The 16,979-nt window shown below is 43.5% G+C and overlaps 1 protein-coding gene across 1 annotated transcript in view; it reads left to right on the top strand.

Moving 5' to 3' along the window:
* The first annotated feature begins 1,234 nt into the window (after positions 1-1,234).
* Positions 1,235-16,979, top strand: part of LOC120542512 (caM kinase-like vesicle-associated protein) — an 807,007-nt gene continuing 791,262 nt past the window's right edge. The window contains exon 1 of the mRNA XM_039775025.1: positions 1,235-1,286. The gene's annotated coding sequence lies outside the window, so the exon portion shown is untranslated. The remainder of the gene's footprint in view (positions 1,287-16,979) is intronic.

The following is a 16,979-nucleotide window of genomic DNA, read 5'->3' as shown; positions in this document are numbered from 1 at the left end:
CAGAAACATAATTATTACAGCACCACTGCCTTTGTCCAAGTGGGAGAGGGATCGGTGTAGCATATAGATGATGGCATCCTCCGCTCCCAACCTCTCCTGGTATGTGAACTGCAGAGGGTAGAGGCTGTGGTGGACCTGTGGCCTCTGGTGGTGAAGCAGCAGCCGCTCCATGGTCTTCATCACATGTGATGAAGAGCGACAGGCCGGAAGTCGTTCAGCTCACTAGGATGTGATACCTTTGGGACTGGGGTGATGCAAGATGTTTTCCAAAGCCTCAGGACTCTCTTCTGTTCCAAGTTTAGGTTGAAGATGCGCTGTAGAGGACTCCCCAGCTCCAATGTACAGTCCTTCAGCAGTCATGGCGGTACTCCATCTGGACCCGCTGCTTTGCTGGCACAAAGTCTCCTCAGCTCCAAGTAGTTTAATGGAGAGTGCATTAATTTTAACTTAATCTGAAGGTTAGACCTGCTGATTTTTGCAAAAATTATTTAAATTATTAGATGTTTCAGCACGAGATCAATCAATGTAGATGGAACTTGGCACAGATTACCAAAGTTGCATTACAGACCATACACAGAGTAGGTGTAAGAGAAAGGAATTGGGGATTGAGTGACAATTATGGAAATGTACATTGGTATCCTGTCTGGGATCAGAACAACAGATCTTCATTGTCAGGAAAATGCATTTGGCAAAAGGTAAAGAACCTTCATTACGGATACGTAGAGAAGGCATTTGACAGGATGCTAGAAGAGATTGTGAGGTGGGTATTGAGATACTTACTGTAGGTGTAGATGAATGGTAATTGTCTGTAGTGAAGTCAATGTATGAAAAAGCATGAACAGTGCTAAAGACAACAGATGCGGAGAGTAGAAGTTTTGCGGTGAAAGTGCACCTGCCCCAAGAAAGTATAGATGGAGGTCATATGCAGCCGTAATAACCAGGGTGAGAGGTGCATGAAAGAAATTATGGGAGTTGTCATGCATTTAGATAGATAGATAGATAGATAGATAGATAGATAGATAGATAGATAGATAGATAGATAGATAGATAGATAGATAGATAGATAGATAGCAACAGAGGAGACTTAGTAACAGGGAGAGAGAGTAGGAGAGAGTGAGAGAGAAAACTATTTCTAGAGTCTATGCCCTTTGCAATTCACTCTTACATTCTCTGTGAGAGCGCCAGTTCGCTCAAAACTGAGATGTATCGCTCGTTGCTGTAAATCCCCAGAAGTCGCTTGTCAAAGACGGGAGCAAACAAGACAATTTGATTCCTAGAAGTCGCAGGTAGGAAAATGTAAGAGAAATTTGAAGAATACATGTTTGTTTTAATGTTACGCACATTTTAAAGCTGGGACCCAGTGCTCATCCTGGTTATATAAGTTGCGGTTATCAGAATACTATATTACACACCCACAATACAGATGAGCCAAATGATTTTGCTAAAATACACTATTTTATTCATACTTTTTAACTACTTATGTTTCTTGGTACATGTAATCAAATGTTTAGTCTGCAGGAGGCATCAGTTGTTTCCTTTATGTGTCACTGGAAGCTAACCTTGTAACATGGGCACTAATGTGCTTCTCAGTTTAAAAAACGTATGGCTCTGTGGAGAGAATAAGCACCTTTTGTCGGGTTTTACTGATATACCCCTCTGCAGATATATGTATGAAGGTAGTAAGGGTGTTTTTATGTTTTAAGTGAAAGAGATATACATTTGTTCATTCAATCTAAAGAAACAGTCGCTACAGAATTTAAAAGCTATCTATCTGGCTGTGATGCAGAAAGTCATGAGGAATGCTTTGCAAATTATTTTTCTATGATTTTAGTCTGTGCAACTGCCACTGAAGCTTTTATTTCTTTTGACAAATCTAAAACATTTTTGGGGAACAGACTTCTTGTCTCGAATTCCACGTTTGCTGTTCAGCTGTTTCTTTTGCTTCTGGTCAGTGAAGCAAAAGTCTGCACAGTAACTGCTATGACTCGGAATTATGGACGATCTAGTTCTGAGGTTCTGGATTTTTCACTGTTTTTGTTGGCTTGCTTTATAATCAACCCCTATAGCCTAATGTACAAATCAAAATAAGAATGTTGAATAAAAGGATAGATAGTTAAAACACTGTTATTTAGTAGTTAAAATACTGTTATTTAGTAGTTACTAAATTGCTCTTTTCAGGTCTTAGGTTGATTAAATCCGTAGTAGTTTATGATTATCATCATTTTAAATAGTAATGACGAACGGAATTCCCCCTATATTAAAATAAATGTTGGCTTAATTTCAATAGGTGAATTTAAATTAATCTCAGTATATAGTATGAGTGTTGTTACCATCAAGAGCGGGGGTTCAGATTTATCCAGCTCACCGTCATATGTGAAAATAAGTTGAGTGTTATGTTGTGAATCTGTTTTTTTTTTAATGAATAATAAAGACACGATAAAAATGCTTATCTTTTGATTATGCAATGTAGTACAGTAATTTTTTGTTCCTTTCTTTCTGCATTCATACACCACAACTCCATTACACCTTTAGTCAGTCATTCTCTAACCCACTATATCCTAACACAGCACAGCACAGAGGTAATCCCAGCCAGCACAGGGTGTAAGGCAGGAACAAATCCCTGGGCAGGGCGCCAGTCCACTGCAGAGCACACACACACCCACACCAAGCACACACTAGGGACAATTTTAGGATCGCTAATGCACCTAACCTACATGTCTTTGGACTGTGGGAGGAAACCAGAGCACACCCATGCAGAAACGGGGAGAACATGCAAACTCCACGCAGGAAGGAACTCCCGGGAAGTGAACCCAGGTCTCCTTACTGTGAGGCAGCAGTGCTACCACTGCTCCACCGTGCCGCCTTTACGCCTTTATATTTCATCAATACACTGCAAAAACTTGATGAACATAAACAAAACTATAATGGTTATCAAACAAATCTGCCAAAAGGGGTAAGCAAAAATGTACTTAGTAAGCTAAATAATCATAAATACACATTTTTGGATAAATCAATTATACTTGCAATAAGGAAAACTAGATTTAATATCATGATTTCAGTATTTTCACTTGGTGTAAATTTCCTTTTTTTTGCAGTGTACTTTTGCACTATATAAAACCAGTCATTTGTCCAAGATTGCATTATTACATTACTCCAACTTTAACTTAAAAGTAAAAAAATAAATAAAAATGCTTAAGTCACAAAGATGGATGTGGAATAATCGAATATTGTAATTCAGTTTCAGGAGTTATTTTTCACCTTAAATCGTATAAAATGTCCAATTTGAGCAAAATCTTTTTTTCCTTCAAGGAAGCTTTTTCCTAAAAATACAGAGTCACTTTCTTTAATGGGATAGTTTGTAAACAGTATGTGTGTGTTACTTTGTATTTAATACAGTTGGACTCAGGTGAGTTTAAACAGGATATTCTCTGGTTAAACTAACACATCATCTATATAATAAAAGCCCAGGGCGGTGTCCGTGTCTGGGTCCGCGTTCCTTTTGGCTGTATAGCCGCCCCGTAGAAAAGCCCCAGTCCGTCCCTTCTCAGAATTTCTGCTTACCCCCCTCCATTCTTTCCCCTTTGCTTTTATTTTTCCTGTTCCCGAAAATCTTTTCAAAAGAAAAGTAAAAAAACAGACAGAGCGTCACATTAACGTCTTCTCCCCTCTGCCTATTAAATAATAAATGAAATTAAATTAAAAAAATCACGAAAGAAACAGAAACCACAACCTACCCTTACAGCGTCCACTGCGCTTCTGGCATTACAGCCAAACACGTGGTGTATGCATGTTATGAGGTGTGACGCTAATTAACGCCCGTACTACAACAGATTATATTGTTGATATACTATTAACTATTTACAGGGATCAACTCTTTTGGGGAAATTCATAACAAAAAAAAAAAATTAAATTATAAATAACATATGCACTTGAGTATTTCAAGCCCCGCGTCTGAGTCAGATGGTTCCCCTGGTCACCAATTCGTGTGTTTCACTATGCCCACTATGCCTTTCCATCTTCAGCTACCCATGTGCACTTGTACGGAGGAGACCTTACGGAACAATGCCGAAACGAAATGCAACTAAACCTGCTGCTGCAAGAGAGGACACATTACAGTGTGATCACGAAGCAAAGAGGCAAAGGCATAACAGTCGCTCGCAAGAAACGGACACTCCGCATTCACACAGATTAGCTCAACGACGCATCTCTGCCGCACAACGAAAGGCAACTGAAACCCCTACAGAGAGAAGACAGATTACGCCATGATTGCGAAAGAAAGAGGCAAAAGTGTGCCAATGAGACACCCAACGAGAGGTCCTTACGATTGTAAAACAACTGTAATAGACAAAAAAATCAAATGTGGTGCGATGAAGGACCCAGTTCACGACTGGCAGCCGCGTTTAAACAGGGAGTCCTTCAACTGTGGTCATCCAACGCGCAGCGTAGCGCGCGCCAAGTCACTAGTATAGAATAAAATCAATGCTCATACTCCTAAACTAGCTGATGTGGAAGCAAAGAAACATTTCGGACTGATCAGATGCTTTCAGACTTGCTGTTTTAAGAATTTGTAATTGTATTATCGTGGTATTTCCCTCTACTTGCCCTTTTACCTGTTCCCTTAAGGGTAAGTGTTCTTGTCAAGTTCGATATCGGGTTGGTCTACTGTTGCACTTTAAGATGAACACACACACACATAGATAAACACACACACAGACCCTAACCACAACTGTGCTCCATGAATGACACACACACGCTGATTAACCCTTAGCACTTTAAACCACACAAGTGCTATAGGAATAACACAGACTGTCATTCAGCACTTCAAGAGACTTACTTATTTTTGGCACGAACAAGAATACGATGTTTTAGTGATATCTCAGACCTAAATATTACTTTTGGTCTACAAGAATACATTTAAACATGCAAAGACTCAGCACTCTTGACTATAGGCCATTCATCAGCCAAGAATACCTTCTTTATCGTATCTGTCCCTTCTGTTGAGTATAGCACTCTTCACTCTCAGCCATATAAACCTCGCAGCACAGAAATAATGGCAAAAATCCTGCTGTCACCAGGTGCTCAAAGAAATCTAACTTATTACTTCAATCACTCTAGACATTAAGACAAAGCATTGAAAGTTAAAAGCAGCATGGTATTTATTACAAGAATAATAATAATACCACAAGAACAAAGAATACTAGAAAATAGGTACTGATAGGAAAGTCTGAATATATATAGTCTTTAGAAAAAGCTTACGAAAAAGTTAGATGACAAGGATGAATGTCCCAGGGAGGCATTTGATTTAGCAATCGATGTTCATGATGCCTTTCTGACGACCAGGACCGTCTTCGTCCGTTCCTCTTCTTCTTTCTTCTTCTCCCTTTGCTTCTCTTTCTTCTCCCTTTGCTTCTCTTTCTTGCTTTTCAAACCAAGGCATATTTATTATGAAATGTCATGCCTTGGTTTCACAACACATGCACCTGATTGGCTGGCTGTCAAAATGATTGATGAATTAATTCACTGTCCGTTTTCCCACACAACAAAACCTTTGATGTACTTTGAGGTATCAGTCCCAGGCTATAAACTAAACTTTGTTGTTCCAGATGTCCATCCATAAAGTGATCAATAGCCTGAGGTACCAGCTCAGCATCCTTTCCCAGGCAATAAACCAAATTAGCACTAAGCTATGAACAAAATTAAAGTGTAAGGGAAGAAAACCTGCTTTAATTTGTCTTAGTTCATCTGTTGTCTTGTCTTGAACAAAATATAATGGAAACCAAAATGTACAGATTTTATACATCATAACACTCCACCCCTATTTTGGTCAGACAAACTAAAGATGAACTGTGAGTCCATCAAACCCTTGGCCGTCCGGGTTGGTAGTATGTTCCCATGCCCTTCCAGTTGTAACGGCCGACCCCTTTACCTCCAAGACCTGTGGCCTGGATAATTTACTGAGAAATCTAACTACCAAGCCGTACTTCTACAAAATTAAACTTTTCCCCACAATCGACAGTATAAATGCAAGTACACAAAAGCAGGATGTAAAATTAAACGGATTAAATGTATTAAATGAAACAAAACATGCCACAAAACAGATATAAATATAAATATCCCTCCACCCCAGCAACAACAAGACAGCACCAAATATAAATACAAAAACCCTCCCTTGTCCCTGTAACATATAACACACAACACGAACAACAAAATGACTGATAAACAGAATGATTGTGAACTTGAGTCCGAATATAAAAAATGTCCTGAATACGGATGACTGAACTAGCGGCAATTGTGGTGTTTGATTTTCCCGGCAATTGGAGCAACCTCACCGTGATTCCTCGGCGTATGGTAGATGGTGAATCGACCCCGGGGTCTCAGCAGTTGCAGGTTGAAAGACAGTCCGGAAAATGAAAAGCAAACTGGTGAAAGGCGCGATGTGAAGAAACAGCAAGCAAGTTGAAGTGGTTGAAACAAAACGGTCTTTTTTTCTTCTCCTCCCTCTTTTCCTCTTAAATAGTCTGTGACGGCTGTAATTGATTAATTAAGAACAGGTGTTTTCCAGGTTTGCGGCTGTGGTCTCCTTCCATCATCCGTCCTCCTTTACGGGGACGGCATTAACTGATACACATACAAACAGCAAACGGGACAATGAAACGAGATGCACTCAGAACTGACATTTAAACACTAACTATGTGGCCCCGCTACATTCCCCCAACCTTGGACAAGGGAGGGCCGAAGTACGGCTTGAGATTGGCCACATGGATTGTGTCTTGCTTGGAGTCAGTGCCGATACCCCTTTGAAACTGGAAATTAACAGGACCCGTTTGTGAAATGATCTTGGCTGGACCTAACCATTTAGGCGTTAGCTTGGCGGAGAACCTTTTGCTGGCATCTGAGAGATGGTGAACTCTAATCCAGACCAAATCACCCGGCTGAAAGTGCGCTTCCTTACGCCGGTCATTATATAACTTGGCATGTCTGGATGTCGAACTCACCAACCTCTGTTGGATTCTCCGCCGTAATTCCTCCATTTTAAATAAATTATTGTAGCTGGTGGTTTCTGGACTAGGGGCTCTGGGAAGGAGTCGGTCAAGCGGGCCCTTTAGCTGTCTGTCCAGCGCAACCAAAGCAGGCGTCTCACCTGTGGCTTCATGCACAGCGGTGTTCAGGGCAAACCGGAGCTCGGGGAGCCATTTATCCCAATCCTGATGGCGTTCACTCACATAGGAGGTGATCATGTTCTTCAGGGTCCGGTTCACTCGCTCCGTCATGTTGGCCTGGGGATGGTAAGCGGTTGTCAGGTTTTTCTTCACTCCCCAGGCTGCATAAAGTTCATCTAATACAGAGCTCGTGAACTGCGGACCCCGGTCTGAGATGATGTTCTTCGGCACCCCCCAGCGGGTGAAGATTTCGTTCTTCAGGGTGGAGCATATCTTGTTAGTTTTCGCATCCGTTAATGCAAACAGCTCCACCCACTTTGAAAAATAATCAATTACCACCATCAGGACGGTCTTCCTCGAGCTGGTAACAGGAAATGGCCCCATCAGGTCGACTCCCAAAGTCTCCCCCGGTCCATCCGCGATTGTCGATTGTAAAAATCCTGCTGGTTTACCAGGTGGGTTTTTGAGCTGCTGGCAAGTTACACACTTCTTCACGTGGTGGCAAACGTCTTTCCGGACAGACGGCCACCACGCAACCCCCAGGATCTTTAATAAAGTTTTTGTCCTTCCAAGGTGACCACCTAAAGGACTGTCATGATAGTGGTTTAGAAAGTCGGGGATGAGCTCTTCCGGGACCACTAGTTGGTGTTGCAGACCCCCAAGGGAGGATGGAGTGGTCCTGTACAAAACCCCCTGGAGGTCCACGAAGTGTACCCGGTCAGTACGCTGCTGCTCCAGTCTTCCCCTGATGCTCTGGCAGAATGGACTGGTGGCTTGTGTTTGAGCCAGGTCTTCAAGGCTTCTTGGCAGAGGGAGGATCATCTTCTTTGCCTCTGCCAAACACACCATCCCCGGTGGCTCCGACACCCTGGATAGAGCATCCGGCACGATATTGCCACAGCCCTTCCGATAGGTCACCTTGAAAGTAAAGTTCTGGAGGCGGAGTACCCACCTGGTTAGACGGGAGGAGGTCTTCGGGTGATTAAATACCCAGGTCAGAGCGTGATGGTCGGTGTACACTTCAAATTCAACCCCCTCCAGATAGTGTCTCCATTTTTCCACAGCCCACACGACAGCCAAACACTCTTTTTCAGCTGTCGAATAATTCAGCTCAGCGCCGTGCAAGGCTCGAGAGGCGTAAGCGATGACATGTTCAGCCTGGTGGATTCTCTGAGTGAGCACGGCGCCAAGCCCCAGGTTGCTGGCATCTGTTTGTACCTGGATGGTGAGCTGCGGATCTGGCTGGGCCAGAACTGGCGGCTCTTGAAGGTGGCTCTTTAGTCGCTCGACCGCGTCCTGGCACTCTGTTGTCCACTCCCACGGGACATCTTTTTTTCTTAGGTTGTTCAAGGGAGCCGCTATATCAGCCATCGTGGGAATGAACTTATGATACCACCCCACTAACCCAAGGAAACGTTGTAAAGACTTCAAATCCGTGGGCGTGGGGTACTCTCGGATGGCTAAGGTCTTCTCGGGGTCTACAGCGACCCCCTCAGATGAAAGAATGTGCCCGAGGAAGCGTATGTGGGGTTGAATGAAGGTACATTTCTTCGTGTTCAGCGTAAGGTGCGCTTGATGTAATCGTTGGAAGATGGTGTCCAAGTCCTGGAGATGTTGTTTAATAGAAGGGGAGTAAACAAAGACGTCGTCGATGTAAATAAAGCAGATCTTGCCTATCAACCCCCTCAGAACTTGTTCCATGAGCCGCTGGAAGGTGGCCCCAGCATTTTAAGCCCAAAAGGCATGACGTTGAACTGGAACAAGCCTTCAGGGGTGATGACTGCCGTCTTCCTCTTACTCCCCTCATCCATCGGCACCTGCCAATAGCCACTGCGGAGGTCTAGTGTGCTAAAAACTGCAGCTCCATGCAGTGACTCCAGAATCTCATGAACCAGGGGCATGGGATATGCGTCCAGGCTCGTCTTCCCGTTAACCCCCCTGTAGTCCACGCAGAAATGATAGGTGTCATCCGACTTCTTCACGAGGACCACAGGGGACGCCAGGAGGAGGAAGATGGTTCGATTATTCCCTCGGCGAGCATTCGATCAAGATGTTCTTTAATTATGCCCTTCTTTAGTGGAGAAACACGGTAGGCTCGGTGCCTTATTGGAACTTCGTCCAAGGTGTGGACCACGTGGGTAACTCCACGGGCGACTCCTAATTTCTCAGTCCACACCTCGGCCCACTTCTTCAGCACCGGCCTCACCTCTTCAGGCTGTTCCTCCACAGGGGCTGCCGCCGAGGTGCTGCGTCACTCCTCACTGCCGCGTAGAAGCCAATGAATTCTGAGCCCAGATCTTCTTTGGATTTATGAATGAATTTGCATACCCCTTCCCCCGGCACCGTGTACCCCCTGGGACTGAGATGGATGGTCATCCTCATGGTGTTAAAGAATCCAGCCCAAGGAGTAACGGGGCTAACAGGTGCTGGTCCTCTAGGACATATGTATCCATTTCCCAGGTGGTGGAGAGTACACTGTACCTCAAGGGGACTTTGCCCAGGGCCCTGTGTTCACTCCCATCTGCCAATACAAATCGGACAGACGGGGCAGATGTTAAGTTGTCTGTCGGTCAGCTAATCTTCTTCCACATGCTTGAGCGGATTAAGGTGTGATGGCTCCTTGTATCCACCACCGCATCCATCTGCCACCCCCGCAGCTTCACTGGGACGATCAGGAGGGACGTACTCGCTTGCATGATGGCGAGATCGGCTTCCGACCGGCAAGGTTTGGCTCGCTGGGGTTTTAGGGGCTGGGTTTCTCGTGTACTGGCTTGTACCTTGTGCCAGTACGTTTTTGAGTTTCCCCAGTCACGTTCCACTTGCGAGCCCACCTTCACCAGGTCTTCCACCGACCCCAAAACCCCCCTGAGACCCCCAGCTAACCGCGGGTTACAGGCATTAAGGATGCGGCGGACCACCTCTTCTTCAGACATAGCCGGCCGCCACTTCAAACACAAAGCCCGATATTCATAGGCGAAGTCCCGGATGGATTGCGAAGGCAGTTGCACCATGGATCGCAGCTTGTCCTCCAGTTCAGATTCATGGTCATCCGGAAGAAAAGCCGCGAGGAAAGATCGACGAAAGGAACAATGTTCTTCTTGGCCGTCAGCCACCAGCTCCGCACCGGCCCCGAGAGGGATGTCCCTATCACCCCCATCAGCTCTTCTGGGGTTAAAGGGTTAACAGCCAGATACGCCTCCCCGTCCTCCACAAAGTTTAGGACATCATCGATGTTATATGGAACCCCCAACTTGGGAAAGGAAAGGCGCACCCCAGGAACAGAGGGCCGATTGATGTATTCACTCCCCCCACGAGACCTGTACGGCGTTGAATGATAGGGTGACGGACGTAACTTCTGGAGACTCCTTCGGACCTCCCCCTGAAGAGTTTCTTGCCAGCGTTGATCCCGCCTCTGGAGGCACAACACGATTTCCCGCCCCAGGAGTTGAACTTGCTCATTGAGGTATTCTTTTATCTCCTCCTTGGAGCTGCTGATGCGAGCCCGCAAGGCATCTTCGCGCCCGAGCGCACTTTCAGCAACCTCGGACTTTCTCATCCAGCGGGTCAGTTGTTGCGCCAGATCTTCCCACGGAGGCGAGACATCCTCCAGGCATTCCTCCTCAGGTCCATGGTGATCTTCGAGGTACAGCGACTGCAATGAATCCACCACCTCCCGCACCGCTGAACACGCTCTGACCGTGAAGTGCCGCGCCCCGGCTACTCCATCATCACACCGTGGCGAAGTAATGGTGTCGTCCTGCTCGGCACGCCCTAAAGACATGTTAATTTGGGGAACGTTTAAAGGCAGACAGCGATCGTATTAATTAAGATTCCTCAGAGAGGGCACCACTTATGTAACGGCCGACCCCTTTACCCAGCCGGCAGCTACACCTCCAAGACCTGTGGCCTGGATAATTTACTGAGAAATCTAACTACCAAGCCGTACTTCTACACAATTAAACTTTTCCCCACAATCGACGGTATAAATGCAAGTACACAAAAGCAGGATGTAAAATTAAACGGATTAAATGTATTAAATGAAACAAGACATGCCACAAAACAGATATAAATATAAATATCCCTCCACCCCAGCAACAACAAGACAGCACCAAATATAAATGCAAAAACCCTCCCTTGTCCCTGTAACATATAACACACAACACGAACAACAAAATGACTGATAAACAGAACGATTGTGAACTTGAGTCCGAATATAAAAAATGTCCTGAATATGGATGACTGAACTAGCGGCAATTGTGGTGTTTGATTTTCCCGGCGATTGGAGCAACCTCACCGTGATTCCTCGGCGTATGGTAGACGGTGAATCACCCGGGTCTCAGCAGTTGCAGGTTGAAAGACAGTCCGGAAAATGAAAAGCAAACTGGTGAAAGGCGCGATGTGAAGAAACAGCAAGCAAGTTGAAGTGGTTGAAACAAAACGGTCTTTTTTTCTTCTCCTCCCTCTTTTCCTCTTAAATAGTCTGTGATGGCTGTAATTGATTAATTAAGAACAGGTGTTTTCCAGGTTTGCGGCTGTGGTCTCCATCCATCATCCGTCCTCCTTTACGGGGACGGCATTAACTGATACACATACAAACAGCAAACGGGACAATGAAACGAGACGCACTCAGAACTGACATTTAAACACTAACTATGTGGCCCCGCTACACAGTCGCCTCCTACTGCCCAAGTACTCAGTCCCTCAAGCAGATTTGCCTCACCAAGGACATTTGAAGTACTTCACAGCTCCTACAATTAGCAGAAAAGAAAAATGTAATCAGCAGATGCAGTTCTTATGCTAGGATCCCATCAGATATATTGCAAAATTTGCCATTGTCATTTCATAATGATTCCATAAGCATTCTGAATCTTTGGCTAGTTGATTCTATTCCTGTGTTCTGTTATTTCTGCAGCTCTTGTCTTTATTTCTTCAAATGCCAAAGATGCTGTATGCAAGGTGGAAGCTGGATTGCCTAAATCTTAACACCTATTCTAAGTTCAAGTGGTGTGTCAATTCCAAATTAGTGTCTGCCACATTACTGCGTTTCACCTAAACAATGTTAACAATTTACTCCACCCCTAGACCCCTAAACACGAGTCCATCTATCTAAGCTACAATTCTATACAAACAGCAGAAATGTTTTTATAATGTCTTTGCATCTGATAACTAAATACCGGGTCTTAGGAAGGAACACGTTTCCTCAAACAAGGCCTTCATCTCAACTATCAAATAAACCAAAGTAATTTCCCCTGCTCAATTTATTCAATCAGTAGAGATCCGACTGCCACCAATTCTGGCCAGAATAAATTGGGACATCCTGTATGGGGCATCAAGTGTCTTTCCATCCAACAGATCACCACTGGAAGCTGCTCCCAACAGGTGGACACCCTCTCCTGTTCCCTCCTTGAGCACTAAAAATATTTTTGGCTTATACCACTACTTGGTGTTCATATGAAATGCCTCCTTCAACTCTTAGTGTCCTTCTCTAATGTGATCACTTTCCCATTCAAAACTAAAAATTAACTATGACCTCCTGCATTGTACATTATATTACATTTCCACAGTGTCATATGAATTCTCTATGATAAACTTTACGGTTCTGAACTTTAATATCTTATACAATGTAGGATACCAGTTTGTCAAAAGGCCCAAAAATTTCTCTAAATTTAGTTGCTCTATTTTGTTCACGCTTTCTTTACTTTTTTTTTTTTTTGTAGCACACATTATTGGACCAATTTACTCACTAAATAATTACATTAACAAAACTGCAGATCTAACATTCTAGTTTAGAATTCAAAGCTGAAATGTATCTAATTAATTTAGCTTTAATGTCCAGTTCCTTATGTTATATTCCTGGTTTTATGGTTCCCTCTGAGACATGCACTTCCCCCAGTTCCTAACTATGGTAGCCATAAAAGGCACACCAGGTGTGAGGTGGTTTGTGACGTGGTGGTTAGCTCAGCTGTAGTTAGAGTGGGACCAGCCTGGTGGAATCACAGAACTCAATGCCATTGCCACCCCTTCAAATGTAGCAAATGTTAAAGTGCACCCTGAGCACAACTCTTTGGAGGACCACCAGAGGAATGCTAACTGCCTCCTCGCTGAAGCATCACTTCCACAGTCACAGATACTGTTGTGCAGCTCCCTGCAGTGCAGCTTCTTGCCTCTAAGTGACTAAGATTATAGTCTTTAGGGCATCCAGCACTCCATTTATCCCCCTCTTTGTACTCACTTAGCACATTGCAAGCTTCTTTACTGCTTTTCCACCACTGGTCTTACACTCATGCCCCTTTACACCTTTCCATCACCCACAAAGCACAGAATATCTATGACACCCAACTAATGGGCCTCAAAAGGTGGAGGAAAATAGCCTGTTTCAAAGTGACCATTAAAACACAAGACACTATATTGACATTTAACCCACCCCAGAATGGACATCACTTTAAATCACCTAGTTTAGCCTAGTGGGCTATACACATCAATATACAGGCTACAAAAAATTAAAACAAATGGAAAATAAGGCATAACCTATCTGTCTAGGCCTTTTGGACAAAGTGATTCCCTCATAGTCTTTTTGATTGTCTTGATCATTGTTCTCCTTTGGGTCCTATGAAATCCCTACAAATGTGTCCTAAACTATCCTGTCTTGCCCTTAGAAACCAGCTTCCCTCTGCATGCAGTACATCCCATGGTATGTGCTTATGGAATAGAACACTTTGCTTTTATCTCTCAGTGTCCAGGTGTCTTTTCCTCAGTCCAGTGCTCGACAATGGTGGTGATGATGATGCAGTCCCTTGGCCTCTTTCAGCAGGATTCTGATGCTTGCTTCAGGTCCTAGTATAAAAACTTTGTCGCACACAAATTCAGTCCAAACATAAACAGTTCATTCTGGTTCTAATAAAGTCTGTAGAAATGGATGCAAAACAGTTTTTTTCTGGCTTTCAGTCAAATCAAGTCTTTTGTCCTTTTTTCTAGCAGCCACTTTCTCATTTTCTGGATGATGTTCTTCCTAGACTATTAATCCAGACCTTGTTATCAGGTGTAATAATTAATAGTGCTGCAACTTGACATACTTTGTCCACAACCAGAGTGAATGAAATAATATTAATTTCTAATTGAGAGAAAGAGAGAGTGCTCACATATTTTATTAAAATGTCTGCCTTCTGTCCCGGCTCCACAATAACTCCTAGAGCTCTTTACCTAAAAGACAGACTTAACAAATATGTGACACCTGTCTTTCTTCCTGCTTTGGTGCTTATGTAACAAAGACCCTAAAAACTACCCAGCTGTTAGTGTGAATCACAACATGCCTTTCAGTATGTCTTTCTTACTATCAAAGCAACAGCTTTCAACTCAGCTCACTAGCTACATTTTCCCTACATGCTGAGTGCCAGAAACTGGATGGAACTGCCTTCCATTTTCTTATTCCTCAATATGAATGTGCTGCTTGTAATACCAATAAATTTTGTTTTCTAAGCAGCACTAATCAACATGGGCTTTGAAAGGTGTGTTACCAATAACCAGCTTCATTTCTACTGCTGTTGCTGGATGTTTCACTGTCCTATAGCCTGTAACAGCTGTTCACCTTTAAAGTTATAAGGATCAATGCTACTTCAGTGTTAAATGTAAATCAAAGTTAAAAACGTGCTTTTTCCTTAAAACAACGGTCAGTTTGGGCAGGTCTACACTCTCATTACGCTTATCTCATTTGCAGGGGACCACCTTTAAAACGCTGGCCTCAGGGGGTTTTCTTTCCACCCCTCGCTGAGACCTGACAACTGCTCCTCCCCCGCTGATCTCTGTTGCTGCAAGCCGCTCGCCTCGCTATCATAAAACACCTCTGGCTGTTTCTCCTGCACAACAACCAGCATACTTGAATGACTGCCTCCTGTCCCATCAGCAATCTGCTCTGCTATTAATTGCGCTCCGGTGTGCAGCGTAACAGCTGCGTGTCCTTGCCTTTCAACAAAAGCGGCTTTCTTATCAGCAAGCAAATATGAGAGTGCAGCGATCTGTGACAAACTAAGTTATCCTGCATTTATCTCCTGTTTCTCAGGGTCAAAAGACCCCGAAATCAAAGCACACACTTTAACACTGAGCGATCATTGCTTAATCTGTGTGGCATTCTCTTTATACATTTCTAAGTGTACTGCTAGCTGCTTGCGACTTTTTGGCCATCTATTTCTCATCTGTCTTGCCTCCACAACTAACTGCTTTATAATAATTAACAATACATAACCTGTCTGACCAGCAGACAAGTGTATGTTTTCTATTTTAGCCGCCTTTGCCTCCACTTTATGCAGAGACGGCTTCTCTGCGTCTTTGACTAGCGCAACGGCCTGCGATTCTTCACTCTCTACACCCGTTGCCGTTAAAGTTGTGGCTGCTGCCTCAGTTTTTAGTGGAGAAAACACAGCTTTAACAGCTGATTCTACCGTATACCTAAAAAACTTTAGAAATGCTGTTGATGCACGCTGACATGTGCCGGCTGTATGCCAGCATGCGATTACAGCATATTTGCCGCCTGTGGACGATCCATCTCTGTCTTTGAAAAATGAAACCAAACACACAAAAATGCAACACATGATTACTCCGTTAACTCTGCCGCAGCGCCAAAATGTATTATCGTGGTATTTCCCTCTACTTGCCCTTTTACCTGTTCCCTCAAGGGTAAGTGTTCTTGTCAAGTTCGTTATCGGGTTGGTCTACTGTTGCACTTTAAGATAAACACACACACACATAGATAAACACACACACAGACCCTAACCACAACTGTGCTCCATGAATGACACACACACGCTGATTAACCCTTAGCACTTTAAACCACACAAGTGATATAGGAATAACACAGCCTGTCATTCAGCACTTCAAGAGACTTACTTATTTTTGGCAGGAACAACAATACCATGTTTTAGTGATATCTCAGACCTAAATATTACTTTTGGTCTACAAGAATACATTTAAACATACAAAGACTCAGCACTCTTGACTATAGGCCATTCATCAGCCAAGAATACCTTCTTTATCTTATCTGTCCCTTCTGTTGAGTATAGCGCTCTTCACTCTCAGCCATATAAACCTCGCAGCACAGAAATAATGGCAAAAATCCGGCTGTCACCAGGTGCTCAAAGAAATCTAACTTATTACTTCAATCACTCTAGACATTAAGACAAAGCATTGAAAGTTAAAAGCAGCATGGTATTTATTACAAGAATAATAATAATACCACAAGAACAAAGAATACTAGAAAATAGGTACTGATAGGAAAGTCTGAATATATATAGTCTTTAGAAAAAGCTTACGAAAAAGTTACAGATGACAAGGATGAATGTCCCAGGGAGGCATTTGATTTAGCAATCGATGTTCATGATGCCTTTCTGACGACCAGGGCCGTCTTCGTCCGTTCCTCTTCTTCTTTCTTCTTCTCCCTTTGCTTCTCTTTCTTCTCCCTTTGCTTCTCTTTCTTGCTTTTCAAACCAAGGCATATTTATTATGAAATGTCATGCCTTGGTTTCACAACACATGCACCTGATTGGCTGGCTGTCAAAATGATTGATGAATTAATTCACTGTCCGTTTTCCCACACAACAAAACCTTTGATGTACTTTGAGGTATCAGTCCCAGGCTATAAACTAAACTTTGTTGTTCCAGATGTCCATCCATAAAGTGATTAATAGCCTGAGGTACCAGCTCAGCATCCTTTCCCAGGCAATAAACCAAATTAGCACTAAGCTATGAACAAAAGTAAGGTGTAAGGGAAGAAAACCTGCTTTAATTTGTCTTAGTTCATCTGTTGTCTTGTCTTGAACAAAATATAAT

The sequence above is a fragment of the Polypterus senegalus genome, chromosome 13 (assembly GCF_016835505.1).
Source record: "Polypterus senegalus isolate Bchr_013 chromosome 13, ASM1683550v1, whole genome shotgun sequence".
NCBI classification, from domain to species: Eukaryota; Metazoa; Chordata; class Cladistia; order Polypteriformes; family Polypteridae; genus Polypterus; species Polypterus senegalus.
This window is presented reverse-complemented; position numbering and strand designations above follow the sequence as displayed.